The sequence below is a fragment of the Peromyscus leucopus genome, chromosome 5 (assembly GCF_004664715.2).
Source record: "Peromyscus leucopus breed LL Stock chromosome 5, UCI_PerLeu_2.1, whole genome shotgun sequence".
NCBI classification, from domain to species: Eukaryota; Metazoa; Chordata; class Mammalia; order Rodentia; family Cricetidae; genus Peromyscus; species Peromyscus leucopus.
This window is the reverse complement of record NC_051067.1, coordinates 108,140,731-108,159,110: the sequence shown is the minus strand read 5'-3', so window position 1 is coordinate 108,159,110 and position 18,380 is coordinate 108,140,731. Positions and strand designations below refer to the sequence as shown.

Below are 18,380 nucleotides of genomic sequence, written 5' to 3'. Positions count from 1 at the left end.
CAATGGGACATCTAGTCAATATCAGAATCTTTAGTGGGGATTCAGGGGGGGAAATGCAAGGTAGGGAGGAAATCACCATGGAGTCCTATGATGCTGAGTAGAGGGTTTAAAGGACAGCCGGCATCTTATTTCATGAGTGACAGGTGAGAGAAGATCTTCCCAGAAAGGGAGTGGGAGGTATGCATTTAGACACAGAAAGTAGGGCCAACAGCTACAAATAGAGGAACATGAAAGACTGATGACATTTAGTGGGGAATTGACAGGAATAGCAGGCATATCACCATGCGTAGAAGGACCCTCAGGACATTCAGGCAAAGTCCCAACCAATTCTAACAGTATAAATGTCATTTAAACATTTTTTTTCAAACTGGTGACATCCTTCTTGTGAACATCTCTAGCAATGGGAAACACCTAACCTTGGGAAATAAAGAATTTGGAGGTGTATGCAGAAGTCTGTTAAACTGCTGTTCCTTTTCAGTAAATACAGGTAAATCTCAACATTTGTTGAATGCCTACTATATGTCAGATTTTGTAGACATGGAAGTGTGAATATAAATAATACAGGTCTTGCCTCTGCTTTGTGAGTTGGCAATTTCATGAGGAAGATGTGTGTGGACATGCAAACAAAATAGAGGAAGTAGAGGCTGACACTCAAACACAGAAAGAGATGCGCAACGCCGGGCAGAACATCAAGGGACTCTTCACACATTAAGGCAACATCTAAGCTGAGGCTTTAAGGGTGCTGAGGAGTTGGAAGAAGGCAAGATGGAGGGGGCCGCAGGAATAAGAGAAAACGGGTGCTCAAGGCTTGCCAGTTTCCAAAGTTAAGAACAATGCAAAAGAGGGTGGAGTCCAATGCTCAAGGGACTTTCCAGCCTTGCTGAGAATGTGGATTTAATGCCAGGGTCCCCAGGAAGCCCGTGAAGAGTTTTAAGCAGAAGTAGCTCACTCTTATCAGAAAGCACTGAGGATGCTGCAGCATCGGGTTGGCGAGAATGTGGGGACAAGAAGGAAAGGTCTTAGTGGCACAAGGAATGTGACCAAGAAGTAAAACCCTTCGCTGTCAGGATTAAGGCAAAAAATAAAGTTCAGAATGCCGTGTGAAGGTCTCCCTCCTCCTGTATCCTTCTTCATCTCTGTTGGGCAAGAACCAAAAGCAGCTTGCTCTCGTTTGGGTCCACCGAGTATGGGAGCGAGGCCATCTCGTCACCCTTCTTCCTAGACAGGGAAACTGAGGCCTAGGAAAACTGGGGTCCAGGGGTCTCCAGGTAGGAACAGAGAGAAAAAGAGATCCGAACCCCCCCCCCCCATAGAAGCTATCCCAGGTCACGTGTACTCCTGCGAGGGTCCGGGGCCTGCCCCACTTCCCCATCGTCCCGAAGGGGCCGACTTTGCTATGGAAACAGTCCTCCCACCCTTCTCCGCGCCTAGGGCTTCTCAATGCACTCTGGGAAATGCAGTCCATCTTTGCTTACCAGCCCCGCGGCACGAGCCCACTCCAAGGCCCGAAGAGACTACACGTTCCAGTAGGCAGAGCAAACACTCGGGCGGTCTCTAGGGACAAGGTCTCCACGGAGGGGCCGGAACCTCCCAATGGGCAGCCTCCTGGGCGGAGCCTGCACCGCCATTGGCTACGGCGGCGCGGGGGAGGCGGGGTCAGCGGAATGAGGCGCGGAGCTGTTCGCCGCTCCAGGTGCTGAGTCCGAGGGAGGCTCCGGATGCCAAAGCCGCGGCCGCTGCAGCCGCGAGAGCCGCCGCTGGGAAGCCCCGGGTCGCGAGGAGCTGGGAGGCGTCGCGCGCGCCCTGCCCCGCGCTGAGCGCCCTCCCGAGCGCCGTCTGAGGTGGGTGCTGCAGGACTCGCTTTTGTCTTATGGAGGAGAGGGGGGTCTGGGGAGTTGACGGGACGTGTCCTCGCCGCACTCAACACCATCTGCCCGTGGAGCTTGAGGACTGACTGCGGGCCTCTTCGTGGCCCAGTGCCTGAGGTCGGAGCAGCCTAGGCTGGGTTTTGTCGTGTAGGGAAAGGGTCTCTTGAATGTAAGGGGATGAGGGCTGGAAGACCCTCTCTCGTCTCTCCTGGGAGAGCATGAAAAGGGCTTGAGTCTCCCTTTCCCTGTGCCTAAAGTCGAAGCTTCTTGGGTTATTGAGGATGGAGAGAGTGTTCTGGGAGGAGAGGTTTGGAGACAGGGGAACCCTTCCCTATAACACCCCAGCGGCTTGAGGTTGCAAAAGGGGATTGGAATGTAATGGATGAGACTCCTCCCCTCCTCTTAGACTCCTAGGTTCCGAGTTGTTAGGGAGACCCTTCCCCTTGCCCTCCTTTGCATCCTAGGAAATGGCTAAACCTGGACTCTTCCCCTTACCTTTTGCACCCAGTTCTTTGTGGGGCATTTGCTTTTGAGGAATGGAGAAAGTGAAGGGCTGGAGGACCCCTCCCCATCCTGCTCCAAGCTCCCATAAAGGAAAGCACTGATGGATGCTCCGGTCCTCTGTGATGGAGCCGCGCCTAAGGTCTAAATAGACTGGATGTGGGAGGTGGGTGGAAGTGAGAGTCTAAGGGATCCCCCCTTACCTAGGTCTTATCTCCTGGGCCCTCTCCACCTAGATCCAGGTCTCAGGCAGTACAGAGTGGAGATCATCCTCCCTGCCCCGCCACACCCCGGGGATTAGAGCTCTTAGCACCTAAGCGAGGAGTCAGATCTAGATGGGCACCTGAGGGGCAGGACCCAGTGGTCTCCCTCTCCAGCAACCTGCAGCTCCAGGCGATGCCCTCCACGTTCGCGGATCCTGGAAGGATGCTCCGCTGCACGCCGAGCGCGCCCCAGATCTGGCCGCGGGGATCTGGTACCAGGCGTGCAGAGGCTGCTCTCAGGTGCCCGGCTTTCGCGCTCTGCCCAGGCATTCGCCGGAGGACAAAGCGGAGATCGCGGCACTGACAGGCGTGCATGGCTGGGCTGTGCGAGGGGCGCGGCTGAGGAAGGGGGGCTTCGGGCGCGGCACGGGTAGCTTCCACGGAAACGTGCCAGGAGCAGAGAGAGAGAGAGAGAGACAAAGCGCGCTCGCTCCTCGCGGGCCCGCGCGAGCCGGGATGGAAAATCCCGAGGGAGGAGGTGGTTGTGCTGTGCTGGGTCCTGTACCATGCACTCTTCTCTAGTTCCCTCGCCCACTCCTGAACCCCACTGTTGGTCCTGCCCCAAGAATGCGGTGTGCGCGATGGATACCAGAGCCAGGACTTGTGACCACGAGGACTGGGATGACCAGGGGCTCTACCTTACGGGAAGGGTAGGGGTTTAGGGGACATGCGTGAGCCAGGTCTGAAGAGGCATGCTGACTGGACCCACTCAACCTCATGCCCTATTAGCTATAATAGGTCAAATTTGGTTCTGTGGCTGGGTGTATTTTTATTGGTAATAGTGTGGGTCAGAGCGTTGAGTGGAAATGTGTGTGACTGGGTGAATGTGTCAGTCCGTGCTTCAGTGTTCACATTTGTGCCGTGCTGTGGTGAGCCTATACATATGGAAGGGGGAGGGATGGACAGAAGGAGAAAGGAGAGGAACCAAGCTTGGAGGTAGAGGGGAGCAAGAGAGTCATCCTTTCAACTCTCAAGCCACACTGCTGACCCAAGGTTCAAATGTGTGCCTTCAGGATGGAAGCAGCTTAAAACTGCTTAGGGTCTAGCCTAAAGGACGGATCCATTCCAGCCAGTGAAACTTCACAAGGATGTGGCCACCTCTTCATCCCTTTGGGAACCCAAATCTGAGCCTGACATCATCATCAGTCCTCATCCCCTGGAGCGCCTTATCATGCTGTAGTGGGTTACCCTAATGACCAGAATCTGCCCTACCACTACCATGACTGCCAAGTAAAGTTTGGGAGGCCTATCAGTAGAGTCTGGAAGGATTATAGAGCTAGGATTACTAGTAATCACAAATGAAGTCTCAGAAATACCAGGTACAAACCAGGCATGACAGCCACATGCCTGTAATCCCAACACTCAAAGGCTGAGGCAGGAGGATTGTCATGAGGTAGGGGTCAGCCTGGGTTATATAACGAGACTCTGTCTTAATACTCCTAATCACACACCCTCTCAGGACGGATCAGTCCCGGGAAATGACCCCAGTTTCACTTCCACCATCACTTTTATGCCAAAGGTTTTTATGTAGCTTCAAGATAATCTCCTTCACATAAATTAAGGGGATATATTATGAACTGTGGAAGAACCAGACAGTGGAGCCACCAGCCAGCCAAGCCTACCTGGTCCTTTTCCCTTAAGTATCCACTGCCAGCATCCACAGTGACCTCTGCTGGAAGGAAGTCAAACCAAGGCACAATTTGACAACCACTACTCCCTGTAGTATAGAGAGGCTCAGAGTTGGTGTGGGCATTATTAGGTAAAACCACACACCTTTCTGTTGGTGCTAATTTCCTGTTTACCTTTGGAGTATATGTTCTTGTTTTGGTTTGGTTGTTTGTTTCATAGTGGCGAGGATACCGATTAAGTAAGCTCCCCCCACTGAGGCACCTTCTTCCCCCAGGATGCTGTTCTTGTCTATGTTCTTTCCAATGGCCCCAAGCAGTAAAACCGCTGCTGTCTTCAGCCACACGGACAAGTGGGTCTGAAGGCCTTTATGTCTCTGTACAGCTGGGAAATAGAAAACAGTTGCCAAGATCAGGGAAGTTTGGGTACCTTTCTGGTCTCTCTCCCATCTTTCTTTACTCTTCCCTTCCTCTCATATCCCATTTTTTAATCTTTTTCTCTTTCTTCTTATTAAAGCAGTCAGTAACACGTTTTCAAAACCAAACCTTATTTTCCTCAATGACATTGTGGCTTATAAACTTCAGGCATCTGGAGGCTATTACTAAATACAAAAGGCCCTCGAGCACTGGTTTTTCCTAAGAACTGGAGTGGGGGAGATGGATGAGACATACTCAGACCTAAATGCCTGCCTGGTGACATGTGTCTCTTCTGGAGTTGCTCTGAAAGGATTTCACACTGCCACAAAATTGTTGGAGCTCTTCAAAGGAAAGGCATTTAAATACCTGGCATTGTTCTTACTTTGGCATCCATGTGATTTGCATTGAACTACGTGACTCAGTATCATAAAGTAAAAATAGGACTTAATTTCTTCCTTGCCTGTTCAGAAGGTGACTGCATATAGTGTGTGTTGTGTTCTGCATTGGCGAGTGAAACGCTAAATCACCTCATAAATTGAACCACCTGACTATCCTGATTAGAGAAGAGGGCTTAACATTACCCACAAGCGATAAAATTATTTTATGTTCCTTTTCATTCATACCTGAATCTTTGTATTGTAAAACATTTCCTCATGCTCATGCATTGTTGCTTTTACTTGAGGTTGGTTGAGAATGTTTAATCCAGCCGGGCAGTAGCGACACACGCCTTTAATCTCAGCACTGGGGAGGCAGAGGCAGGTGGATCTCTGAGTTAAAGGCCATCCTGGTCTATGTATTGAGTTTCGGGACAACTAGGGCTACACAGAGAAACCCTGTCTCAAAAAAAAAACAAAAAACAAAACAAAAGTTTAACCCTTGTACTGAAGCCAACAAATTAAATACCAGCAGATATAGGAAAATGTGGATGGTATTTTTGTTCTTTGGGGGCTCAAAAAATCCTTGAAGCTCTTAGGAAAAAAGAAAGGGACTCTAAATTAGAAAATTCTTATGGGTGGAGTTAAGGCTTTCTGAGAGGAGACTCTTAAAAACACCCAGGAGGGGAGGCTGGCCGTGTTGAAGACTGTGATCATGGATGACAGTGAGTGTGCATGTAAGAGACAGCATTCATATTGGGAGTACCCCTGCTTAACGCAGCCTTGCTGGAAAATTCTTCCCAGGTTGCTGTAGCTCCTTCTCCGAAGCAGCTCCTTGGTGGAGGAGTGGCTGAGCGAAGGCGTGGATCTATCCAAGGTTCTGGAATACGGGCCTCTGCCTGCCTCCTTCAACGAGTAGGGAATAGAACAGAGCCGAGGGCCTCTGCTTCTGTGAGGATTTCCCCTAAATCACAGAAGAGAATGGAAGAAAACAGAGATGTAGAGGTTTTCACTGCATCATCTTGAATAGGCCCATCGGCAATCCCTATTTAAAGAATTACAATCTAATAATAAGAGGAACCGTTTTCTAAATCAGGCTGTTTGCATGCAAGAATGCATTTAATCCTGACAGTCCTATGAGGTAGTGTTATTCCCACTTTCAAGGTGAACAAACAAAGCTTTCAGAGGAAAGGGGTGTCAGTGTTCACACAGAGGGAGCAGTGTTTAGGTTCCATCGGATCTATTCAAGTCAGAATCCATCCTTGCCACATACCTTTTTCTACTGCTGAAGCAAAAATTGAAGTATTGGACTGTCCTATGTAAAGGTATATCTAATTTTAGAGGAATGAAGTTAGGGGCAAACTAGAATTCAAACACAAGTCACAGAGTCCTTCAAGTTCAGCAAATATACTGTCATTCTCGTTCTGTTAAGGTTTGTTGCTTGGACCTAATTACCAAAGAAGAGAGTGTAATAACAGGGTTTTCTTTCTAGAGTGGAAAATTTTCACAGGAATTTAAGCCTGGTTAGCAATAAAGTGGATTTTTTTTTTAAGAAAGGAAGGAGAAAAAAAAAAAGCCTCTGCTTTTTTTTTTTTTTTTTTTTTTCCAAATACCAAGTGCATTCAGAGCTGACAAAATAGGGACGTTGTTAGTAGAGTCCTTTCATCTATTCCCATTCTCAGATTTTCACATCAAAGTTCTTAACACCTAAATAAAACTTCTCATTGTTGTGGACCTCAGCCAGTCTTAGGGAAACATCGTGTTCCTGCCCTCACACCATCACAGCTAATGCTCTACCTTCAGATGTGGCTCAAGACTCCTGGAGATGGGCAGCTTGGCGCTTGCTGAACTCAATGACACATGTTCTGGTTTTCCCAGGGTAGCAGTTTCAACTGTCCCCATCTTTCCACACACATAGGGGCTTGTGCCCAGGAACTCTCTGTTTGGTAGCTGTAGCCATAGATGTCTAAAATGGGGAATAGACTTGTCCTTTTTCTCTTCTCCCTGGGTTTTGGTTTACATATCACTCAGAAATAGCAGGCCTATTCTCTTAATAAGATGCTTTTCATTAAGCTAGGTCTCCATCCCATTTCTGAGTGATTCCTTTTCTCTACATGCTGGGGCTTTACAGAGCTCTGACACGAGTTGTGTTTCCTGAGGGCATTTGGAGGCCAAGGATCTGGTTTCCCATCTGGGTCTGCTCTGATTCATAGGACCACGGACAGATTTGATTGTTGTCTTATTTAGAGTCTTAGCTCTCTGCAGCATCAGAACAGCATGTAATAAGAGACCATTTGTGGAGGTCTCTAGACAGCCATGACTATGCCTGAGCACCACCCTCTTTGCTAATAGGATCGGGAAATAGTTTTAAATCCCAGGTATCTCCTCCAGAAAGCATATACTATGAAGATTTAAATCCAATATAAGAAAAGAAACAAAATATATAATTAATTCCTAAGACTGTTATAATTATTCTAGCAATAACTCAAAGCTCCCTCAAAGGAAGACTGGGTTTATAATCATTCAACAAATAGTTCTACTGCCTGCAATGTACCAGGTACATATCTGGGCTCATAGAACTCAACCTCCAACTTGGCACAAGTCCTGACATTAAGAAATATTGAGTGGATGTTCTGAAACTCTCAAAAAGAGTGTTTCAATAGCAGGAGTTTTTAAAGATGGAAATAAGTTTAAGTATCATAAACTATCATGTCTTTTTTTTATCATGAAGACAGAAGCTAAGGGAGTTTGAAGGATTCTCTGACCACGTCCCTGGTTGGTGGTAAAGATGGGTCTCAAAACACACATTTCATGACACCTAATGCTTGTTCTTTCCACAGTCCTAAACTACTGCTCTGTTCATCAAGTTATCCAAAGGGCATATTTCCATCAGCATAGCTTTATTTGATCCAATTCTAAACCAAAACCCAATTTTAAAGTTGAAATAGAAAAAAACAAGGATAAAACACATGGCATTTACCTGTGTCATTCAATGGTAGTAGTCACTAGCTGGCTACTAAACACTTGAAGTGCGATTGGGTTGAAATAATGTTTTGGGTCGGGCAGTGGTGGCACACGCCTTTAAAACCAGCACTCGGGAGGCAGAGCCAGGAGGATCTCTGTGAATTCGAGGCCAGCCTGGTCTACAAAGTGAGTTCCAGGAAAGGTGCAAAGCTACACAGAGAAACCCTGTCTCAAAAAACAAAACAAAACAAAACAAAAAAGAAATAATGTTTTTGGTATATTTAATTAAATAAAAGATAATATTAAAATAAATTCTACTCAGTTTCTTTTTACTTCTTCAAATGTAACATTTAGAAATTTTATGCCAGGGCTGGAGAGACAGCTTAGCAGTTAAGAACACTTGTTGCTCTTGCAGAGGACCCAAGTTTGATTCACATACATGGTGGTTCAATGACCATCTTTAAGCCTAGTTTTAGGGGATCCAACAGATATGCATGTGGTACACATACAAAACATTAATACACATAAACTAAAAATAAGTAAATCTAATTTTTAAAAATTGTAACAATATATGTGAGTGTTGAGGCATATAGCTGAGGCTGGGTTCAGTCCCCAGCTCTGCAAAAATTTATATCTATCTATATATGTATGTGTACATATGAATATAATTATGTATTGCTTACATTTGTAGCTGTGTTATACTTGTACTGGATTAGCACTATGCTATCATGCTCCTTTTTGGGGGAAATTTTCTTTATAAATGGATATTTAGCAAAGTAGTTTTTATAACTTTGGCCTGTGATTGAATCCTGGCTCTATCATTTAGGCTGTGTGCCCTTAAACTTCTGTATCCTCATTTATTAAATGAGGGAATAGCAGCCTGCCTCTTTGATTATGAGTTAAAGTACTTAGAACAGTAACTTCTCTACAGTTAACATTTACTGAATATTAACTGTTGTTAATAATGGGGACATATAGAATATTAAAGACCAGGAACAACGGGAGTAAAGCAAGCAGGCAGTTTTCAGATAGACCAAAGGTTTATTGGTTGCTAAAACAAGATTGAAAACGTCTGTATAACTCATGAGTTGCTGGGATTTGGGCCCCTGTTTTCTGGTGGCTGATGATGCCGAGGAAAAAATTAGAGCCATTTCCATAAGCATACAATAAATAAACAGATTAACCACATTGTGCACATATCTTCTGTTAATGAGCTGAGGAAGAGGATGGTTAGAGGAGCCTGTACCAGATGACTTAAGAGCTCTAAGTCTCTTGGTTGGTCACTAGGGTTCCTCAAGAGAATAAGATCTTTGTGCTGGGGGGGGGGGAAATTCCTGGACAGGAATCAAACATACTCAAGATCAAGGCTGTTCTCCCATGCTCTTGGCCTTGGCAAGAGTCCCAATTCCTCTTCTGTAAAATGGAGGTAGTTGCAACTTTCTTGCGGGTTATGCTGAGAAGGAAATTAGAAAAATAAATAAATAAATATCAGGTACTCACACTATAGACCAGGATGGCCTCAAACTCACAGAGATCTGCCTGCCTCTGCCTCCTGAGTGCTGGGATTAAAGGCGTGCACCACCACTACCCAGCTACTTTGGAAGTTGATTCATGAGTACGGCTATGAGTTCCAGACCAGCCCAGGCTACAGTGTGAACTATCTTAAAAAATAAAGAAAGAAAAATCAGAGAGGGGGTGGGGTGGGGAAGGGAGGGAGGAAAGGAAAGAATATATGTGAAGCTCAGTGAAAAATTATATTAACAGAGAGTGTTGGACTATGAAGAAAGTATTCAGATTGGTCTCATAGGAAGTGTATGAATGTCCGATTTCATAGGTCAATTTGTGATTGGTAGATTGAGGTAGAAGAGCCTGGGGACAAGCTATTCCCTGGTTCTGTTGGAAGACCGTGACTTACAGGAACAAAGTGCTGATGCTAAGTTTGAGGGGCAGCTAGGCTTTAAACTGCATGTTTTTCCCAATGGGAAGGAAACGGGCCCACACAGAGTAGACTACGGAACAAACACGGAAGTGCCCACAAAGCTGCACTAGTGCAGGTTGGCTAGCAGTGAGAAAGCTGTGGTTTCCACTAAGAGACTTCATCTTGAATCTAATTTTTGCCACCAAATATGTGACCTTATGCAAATGTATTTTAACTCTCTGTGTGTGTGTGTGTGTGTGTGTGTGTGTGTGGTGTGTGTGTGTGTGTGTTTGTGTGTGTGCGTGTGTGTGTGTGTGTTCTGTTTGGTCATCAAGGATTAGTGCAATAGGGATCAGAGGGCAGGTGGGGGACAGAAAGGCTGTGATCAAATGGACAATGGTAGGAATGCCAACCATGTGCTCCAGTGTACTGGACTGGAGTTTCTATAGGAAGTAGATGTTTGAGAAGCTTGGAACATTTGCATAAAATGTTAAAGAACTGTGATGATAGGGACAATATTGGCTGTCAACTTCACAGAAACTAGAAACTCCTAGGACACCTTCGAGGGACTGATTAACTGGATTAGCTTAAAAGAAGGGGAAAGACCCCTCTTGACTACAGGTAGCACCATTCATGGGCTAGGGTCCTGAACTGAATAGAAAAGAGAAATGAGCTGAACACTAGGCATTATTTCGCTCTGCTTCTTAATTGTGGACAGACACAATGTGACCAACTACTCAAGCTCCTACTGTCATGGCTTCCTACTATAATAGACCATACTTTCAACTGTGAGCCAAAATATACCTACCCTTCCTTAGTTGTTTTAATATACAAAAATATGCTTTTAAGTACATTTAAAATTAAGTGTGTGTGTGTGTGTGTGTGTGTGTGTGTGTGTGTGTGTGTTATGTGTGTAGCCCATGCTATAGCTGTCAAATGAAAGTCAAGGACAACTTTTGAGAGTTGATCTTCTCCTTTGTGGATCCTGGAAACTGAAGTTATATTGTCAGAATATTCTACCCACTGAAGCATCTTGCAGACTCCTTTCTTTTCCAAAGTTGTTTCTTGTTGGGTATTTTGTCAAAGTAACAAGAAAAGTAGCTATAAGAACCAAACACATTCCTAGGCAAAGGAACATCAGATACAAAACCACCAGCTTGGAGCATCCCACTGGATGTGCTCATTTTGTGGCAGCATTGAGTGCATGAATCAAGCATATCCAAGGCCAGAACTTGTGGAAGGTGTAGGCAGATAGCAACCACCATCCAACATGCCTACTAGCACTCTTCAGTTTCCAAAGAATTCACATGGCTTCCTTCTTTCCTTTTTTTTTTTCTCCCCTTTTTCTTCTTTGGAGATAGGGTCTCATGTAGCTTCAGCTGACTCCTTACATAACCAAGTCTGGCCTTGAACTCTTCACCCCACATTTCAAATGTTAGGATTCCAGGCAGAATCCCACCACATCCAGCTTATACTACCGCTTCTCTCATTTGATCTTCACAAAAGTGCTAGGCAGGATAGATAGGTGGTCTGCTGCAAGCGGCAGGCAGCAGAGGCTGCCAAAAAGCACAGATGCCTCCAACAGCTGTGGAGCCCAACCCCAAACCAAAGCTAAGGAAAGGCCTTCTCTGTGACAAAGGAGGCAGAATGTTTGTGCCCTGGGCGAAGGCCTTTGCCCTCTGCTCTAGAAGACAGGCAGTTTTGTCATTTGGTTCATGATTCCCCAGTGACACTTCCAAATGGTTGCCTCCCAGAGAGGTTGCTGTGAGGATCTAAGTCAAGGTCACTGAAAATCCCATACCCCTTTCTGAATGTAGCCCCCATCATTGGCAACCCCTCCCATGCAGAGAGTTTGTTTCACAAAAGGAGATTTTTCAGGACTTGCCATCTTAAATTCATCCTGCTTATTTTTTCTCTAGACAGCAAAGAAACCAAATCCTATCCTCTTTACACTGTAGAAGAAAGATCAGAAATGGCTGCAGTCACAGTCTGCACCAGATTTCTCTCCATAGCTACGCGGCTAATAACAATGGAAAACAAAGGCAAGAAAGGAAAAGGTAGAAATGTGGCACTTCTTCCAAGAGGCACCTGCAGCTCTGTGGAGAATACACGGGGTGGAATGGGGGAGTAGCTTTTACAGCTATGAGAGAATTCTTTGATGAGTAAAAGAGGAGTTTGATGTACAAGATGATAGACAATGAAAAAGATCATGGTGTCTCACTGTATTTTCTTTGAAAAGTTGTGCTAGGCTTCCAGACACCCTCTACAGTACTGGAAGGCTAGATACAGGGTGGGCAAGGCCACAAAGATTTTGCCAAGTTGTCCACTGATAGGCCCCCTAGCATTTATAAATGTTTTACTAATAGAATGTTATGGGCTTATCAGGGCATTGATTCCAGCAACAATGTCTACTAACATATGTTGAATGCCACAGGGTTGAATGATGACTTCTGATGAAGAAAATCAGATTGGGAAATGATCTGAACAGTAAAGGCATGGACATTTGCAATGGCTGGGCCTTGGAAAGTTGGGCTTATGGTTACCTCATGGCTGCAACAGTAGCAGCCTTTTTACCTGTCATTCTGAAACAACAGCTCTGATATGCCAATTCTTAGAGGTTCCTATGATCAGCCTCAAAACATACAGACACAGTAAATGCTCAGCAAGTGTTCGCAGTTTTCTCACATACCTAGCTCCTATTCTGTAATAAGCCCTATGCCAGACATAGAAGTAAATGAGACAGTCTCTGACTTAAGTGAGTTAGTCAATTCTTTTTTATTTTTTGAGACATGGATCTCACCATGTAGCCCTGGCTGGAACTTGCTATGTAGAACAAACCAGCATTGAACTCAAAGAGGTCCTCCTGCCTCTGCCTCTGAGTTCTGGGAGAAGCACATATGCTATGAAGAAGCATTCTCAACAAGGGGCAGCACAAAGCAATGGAATCTGAGCAGCCATAGCTTTATAGTTCTTAACCTTACAAAGAACATAACTTTAGTGGCTGGAAAGATGGTTCAGCAGTTAAGAGCCCTGGCTACTCTTCCAGAGGACCCAGGTTGATTCTCAGAACCTGCATGATAGTTCACTTCCAGAGGACCCAGACTCAATTTCCAGTGACTCAAAGCCATCCATAGCTCTAGATCCAGAGCATCCAATGCCCTTATCTGGCCTCTATGGGCACCAGGCATGCACAGACAAACATGTATGCAAAACACCTACACACATAAAAATAAATAAGTCCTTTTTTAAAAGAACATAATTTTAAAATAATTGATTTTTAAAGTATTATTATTTATTCATTTAGTTTAATTGACACAGTGTTTATACATATTTATGAGGTACAGTATGATAATTTGATACATGTACGTAATTTGTAACAATCAAATCAAAGCAATTAGCATTTCTAGTGTAAAGAGACTACATTTTTTTTTTAAGAGACTACATATTTAATGGGACCAAGCCCTGGTAATCTATGCATGAGTGGAGGGTTGTAAATTCATCAATTTAAAAAATAAAATAAAATCCACTGTGTGCTGACTGTGTATATAGAACATAGCCCAACAGTCCTGCTCTTAGGGACATACAGAGACAGATAATTATAGTGTAGCAAGATGAGGGATGGGCAGAGGCCATAGAGGAGTGGCTAATTCTGCTGGGGGAAACACATATACACACACTCATGTGTTGAGTCTCGGTGTTAAAACCTGAGTTAGAGAATACACACCAGCACATGTAGGAGGAAAGACCAACACACTGAAATACTCTGAGATGAGATAAGACATTTGGGTGAGTTTGTTGAGTGACTTTGGATATATCACCTACATCTCTGGACCTCAATTTCCCAATTGGGTCCTCTGAGCATCTGGCAATGGTCATCCTAACTATATAGGCTGGAGCATCATGAAGGTTAGAGTTGTGATTTTTATCTCCCAGGACCAAGTCTGGCCTTGTCCCAGCCCCAAGGCTTCCTTGTCTCCTGATTGTCTCGACTCTGGTGATGTTACCTCTTAATCTTGGTACCAGAGAAATTCTGTATGTATGAGACACCAGCCTGTGGAGTTCAGTGAAAGTGTATCTGCCCTCCTGGGGTGCTACTTGCCTTCATCATCCTTATCCAAAAGTTATACTGGCCTACCACAGCACTAACCACTTCACATGCTATCTTCCTCCCTCTTCTCACCAGCAGATCTCTGGCATATTGCCTGTCTCTGAGGACATTCTTGGAAAAACTTTGGCCCAGTCAAACAGGATCAGTGATGGCAAGTCAGTCGCAAGACCTGCTGCTCAGAGTCCCTAGAAGACAGGACTGCCTCATTTGTGCTTCCTCTAAAGACCTTCTAGGGTGTGAAGCAGGTTATTCCAACTCAGCTAGCCTGCCTGCCTTTCCTTGTATGTGGGTGTAGCAGTGGCCTCCCCACAATCAGCACCTCTGTGATAGGGAATACAGAAGAGCAACTATTAGACTAAATTAAACAATTCTAGTGTTGAAATTTTAAAAAACCATTTAAGGCTGCTCATGCACTATAGAGAGTTTTTATGTACTACCTTTCAAAGACAAAAGACAAATGGAGATACCAGAAAAGCCCTCACTGAAATCCCATTTACAAGTCATTTAAAGTACCTTTTAAATTAATTTGTGTGCCCAGAAAATGTCACACCTGAGACTGATATGCCCTGCACCACCTATCTAGGCAAGAGCCAGATCAGGTTCCCTACATACCCTTCCTCTGTTCCTCTGCCCTGAGACCATCTTCCTGACAGAGCTCATCTTTGCCAGCTGAGATCAGATCTACTCAGGCTACTTTTCTCACTCCAGGGCCAGAATAGCCTGAAGGAGGGGCTCTCACACACAACTGATAATGAACACTTTGTGCCTTGCCAGTGCCCACCATTGCCAGATGCATACAACCTCTGGAGAGGGTTTGGTGTCCCTCATCTCTCAAGAAGCAATGAGGGGGCACCTCCTGGAAGTGGCCTGTTCTCTCCTGCTCCAGACACACAGGACTCCCATCCTGGTCTTGGCACAAACAAAAATCAACATCAAACCTTTAGAACCTTTCTGTAGGGATGAGAAGGGCAGGCTGAGAGAAGCTGAGCTGGTTAGAAACTGAACACAGAGTCAAATGAAAACACTCATAGGCAGCGACAGAAGGCAGATCAGTGGGGTGAGAGACAAGATGTCTCCCTTCCACATCACTGCAGCAAAGAAAAGAGAAATCACCAGCTATGGCTCAAAAGTCACAGAAGAAAGCAAATGCAGGAATCACAAAACACACTGGCGGGAAGCCACCCAGAATGGTTACAACAATCAGTATAAGCATTTAACACTCCCCTGGTGGAAGACAAAGGTCCCTAGATTAAATGAATGCGAGAGGCTTACCTGAAATAAAAGGGCTGCGGGGTAGGCACAGCCATAGCAGGTAAATGCAAACAAAAGAAAAGCGTGAGTGGCTGGAGCAGACAAAGCACAATTTAAGGCAATAAGCAGCGTCAAGCAGCATAAAAGGGTAATTTCATATTCATGGAGGCAATGGTGAAGGCATTGCTGTTCTGAACATTTGTACACTCAGTACCTTAACATCAAGATACGTGAGGCAAAATCTGTCACCAGAAATACAAGAAGCTGGCCAGATGACAGTTGTGGGTATAAATTTACATACTGCTCTGAGAGCCTAACATCAAGTAGCCAAAACATACATGAAAATAGAAAGGAGTGGTATAATTAAAAGTGAATTAAAAGGTGGTACTGAGTCTGATGTGGTTGGAATGATGTTTGCCATGTTTCAGGAGACTGCTGTAAATTGATACTTATGATCTGAATGTTAAATTTAGTGCACATTTTACATACGGTGTAATTATAATTGCATTTAAAAACCCTAAACCACCAAAGAGCCACTGAAAGAAACTATACCAAAATTAACATTTGGTGTGTTTGGAAGATTAGAATTGAAATACTTATTTTTTTTTTCTTTCCACTTTTTCTTCTAGTGTTCTTTAATGATCATATAATAATCTATGACCTTAAATTAGAAGAGGCTTACTCTCATAACACAAGGTTATAATTTTCAAGATGTGAGAAAATATATTCATGGAAGATTGAGTAAAAATGTAACAAACAAGGGCATTAGGTAGAAGTCTGGGCAGGCTAATATACCTAACCCTCTGGGCAGGCCCTCGGGTCACTCTCTGTTTGGAATGCCCTTTGCTTTGCCCTAAATGCTTCATTCCCCCAACTTTGTCCTCGTGCTTCAGTGTATGTTTTCCACCCCTGCATTCTGCACAGTAGTAGCTCACATGATTTTTCTGAGATAAGACATATGTAGGTTCCCTCACTTGACCCCTCTGCCTGTGCTGCAGATGACCTCACTCATTCATATACAGAGATGTAGCTTCTCTCTATATGCTAAGGACTCCCGAATTCATCTCTAGCTCCAAACTCATTACAGAGCTTCAAGGGTGTATTATACATCAGCCTGTAGATTAGAAACGCCCATAGATGGGCAGGGATGGTGGACATGCCTGCAGATAGGTCTCTTTGAGAAACTAATGGTGGAAAAAGGGATTGAACATGAGACAGGGATGCCCCGTGGGTGGGCGATGAGAATATTTAGGCATTCCCAGTCAGGTGGAAAAGAAGGTTCCCACAAATGAATCAGAATAAATCATCGCCCACTCTATGCCATCCCAAAATGAAACCTATGGCTCTATTTGACTTGCATGATTATATGAACTAGGTTATTGAAGTAACCACGAAAAGCAGCAAGGTTGGATTTTAAAAGCTGCCCCAGTACTGGAGAGACTCTGAGTTTCCTTCTGCCGACCATACACATCCAGCTGCCAGTTCAAAAGACAGACTGTGTCTCACTGTTGAGATTCACTGATCAGTGGTTTCTGGTCTGGCCTCCTGACTTTTCAAGGCAGACACAAAGTCAGTAAATACTCTAAGGTTTTTAATCTACCAATAAAATGAGTGAGGATTATGTGGCATGTTAATTCAAAAACTTTTATAACTACAAGGTACAGTCTCTGTGGAAAGAGCAAAAATAAACTTTACTAATTCTAAACATATATTCTTATCAATTTCAGCTCAAAGTAAATACTCTCATTGAAATGTAAATTACTTTGAGAGCTTTCTAAAATTATTATATATAATTTCTCTTCCCTAGACTGGATTGTTATCCAGTTAAGCATTTTATTTTGGAAGGCACAATGTTCATGAGACCACTCTTTGGGAAAATGGTTTCATGAAATCCTATACAGCTATCTGGTTTCAGAAAAGAGATGTTGCTAAGAAACCTCTAGCACGTCGCTTGGCTTTTCTAATTCACAGCCTCCTCCTTAAACATGGAGAAAATAGTACCTACCATAAAAGACTCAACACAAAAGTCATATTTCTCAGTAAAGACCCTGCTACAGCGGCTGTCTTGCTGCAGGAGCTCAGTAAACAGTGGGTATTCTTACATCAAACGGTAGTTTCCAGTCTCCCCACTGCAGCCTCTGTATGTGATAATTGAGAATCCGTGTAGGGAAAGCCCAGGTTTTCCCCATCAGGACAGCTCCAAGTCCCTTCCACTCTCAGGAATCATCCAAGGGCACTAATTTTGACTATAATTGATGTAACTGTAGGAAAAATCCCAAGAATCTGCTTATTCATTTTGATTAAATTACTTCCAAACTTTATTGCTTTATCATCAGTAACAAATAAATGTCTAATGTCTAAAAGACAAGTCCCAATTACTCAAGAGTCTATTTTCATTAAAATAGGTCTTGGATAACTTAGATCAGCAGTCCTATCAGCCCCCCTCACTAGGTGACACCTGGGGGCCTGCCTCCTTCCTACAGTCAGACTCTCAAGCAACTGGGTACTACAAACCACATTTTCTTACTTACTCCCTCAGACCCATCTTCTCACTGGTACAATGCTTTGCTTTTGGCTGACAGTTAGTAAATGTTTTATGAATAAATGCTCCCTCCCTGTACCGGGACTGGCAAATGTGCATTATGAGCCAAATCGGGTCAGATGACCTGGCTTCCAGCAATAATGTGCACAGAAGGCAAATGATTAAATAATGCATGTCTATCCACTCGACACGACATTCTGCAGCCACTGGAAATGATGCTCTCGAAGACTCAAAGGCCACATGGAGACACATCTAACATTAATTGAGTAAATAGACCATAAAGAGTGTCCTGGTATAGCCATTACGCACATGGACCCAGATTGAAGGGGAAGGCCAAACAGAGCATGCACCGTGAGAAGAATGAGGATTCTATATGAGATGTTTCCAAATTCTCTTCTGTATTGTTTTTACAGTAACAGTAGAATGGGCTGGGGGGCAAAAATGAGCATTAGCCTATGGCTTCCTCATAGGCATGTGCCCAAATTCAATATTCAAAACTCAGAATGAAGGCGGAGGTGCCAGATGGAGGAAGGATAGGTGAGCCACCGT

The 18,380-nt window shown here is 44.4% G+C and overlaps 1 protein-coding gene across 1 annotated transcript in view; it reads left to right on the top strand.

Moving 5' to 3' along the window:
* The first annotated feature begins 1,648 nt into the window (after nt 1-1,648).
* Smpd3 (sphingomyelin phosphodiesterase 3) overlaps nt 1,649-18,380 on the top strand; it is an 83,012-nt gene continuing 66,280 nt past the window's right edge. The window contains exon 1 of the mRNA XM_028857743.2: nt 1,649-1,841. The gene's annotated coding sequence lies outside the window, so the exon portion shown is untranslated. The remainder of the gene's footprint in view (nt 1,842-18,380) is intronic.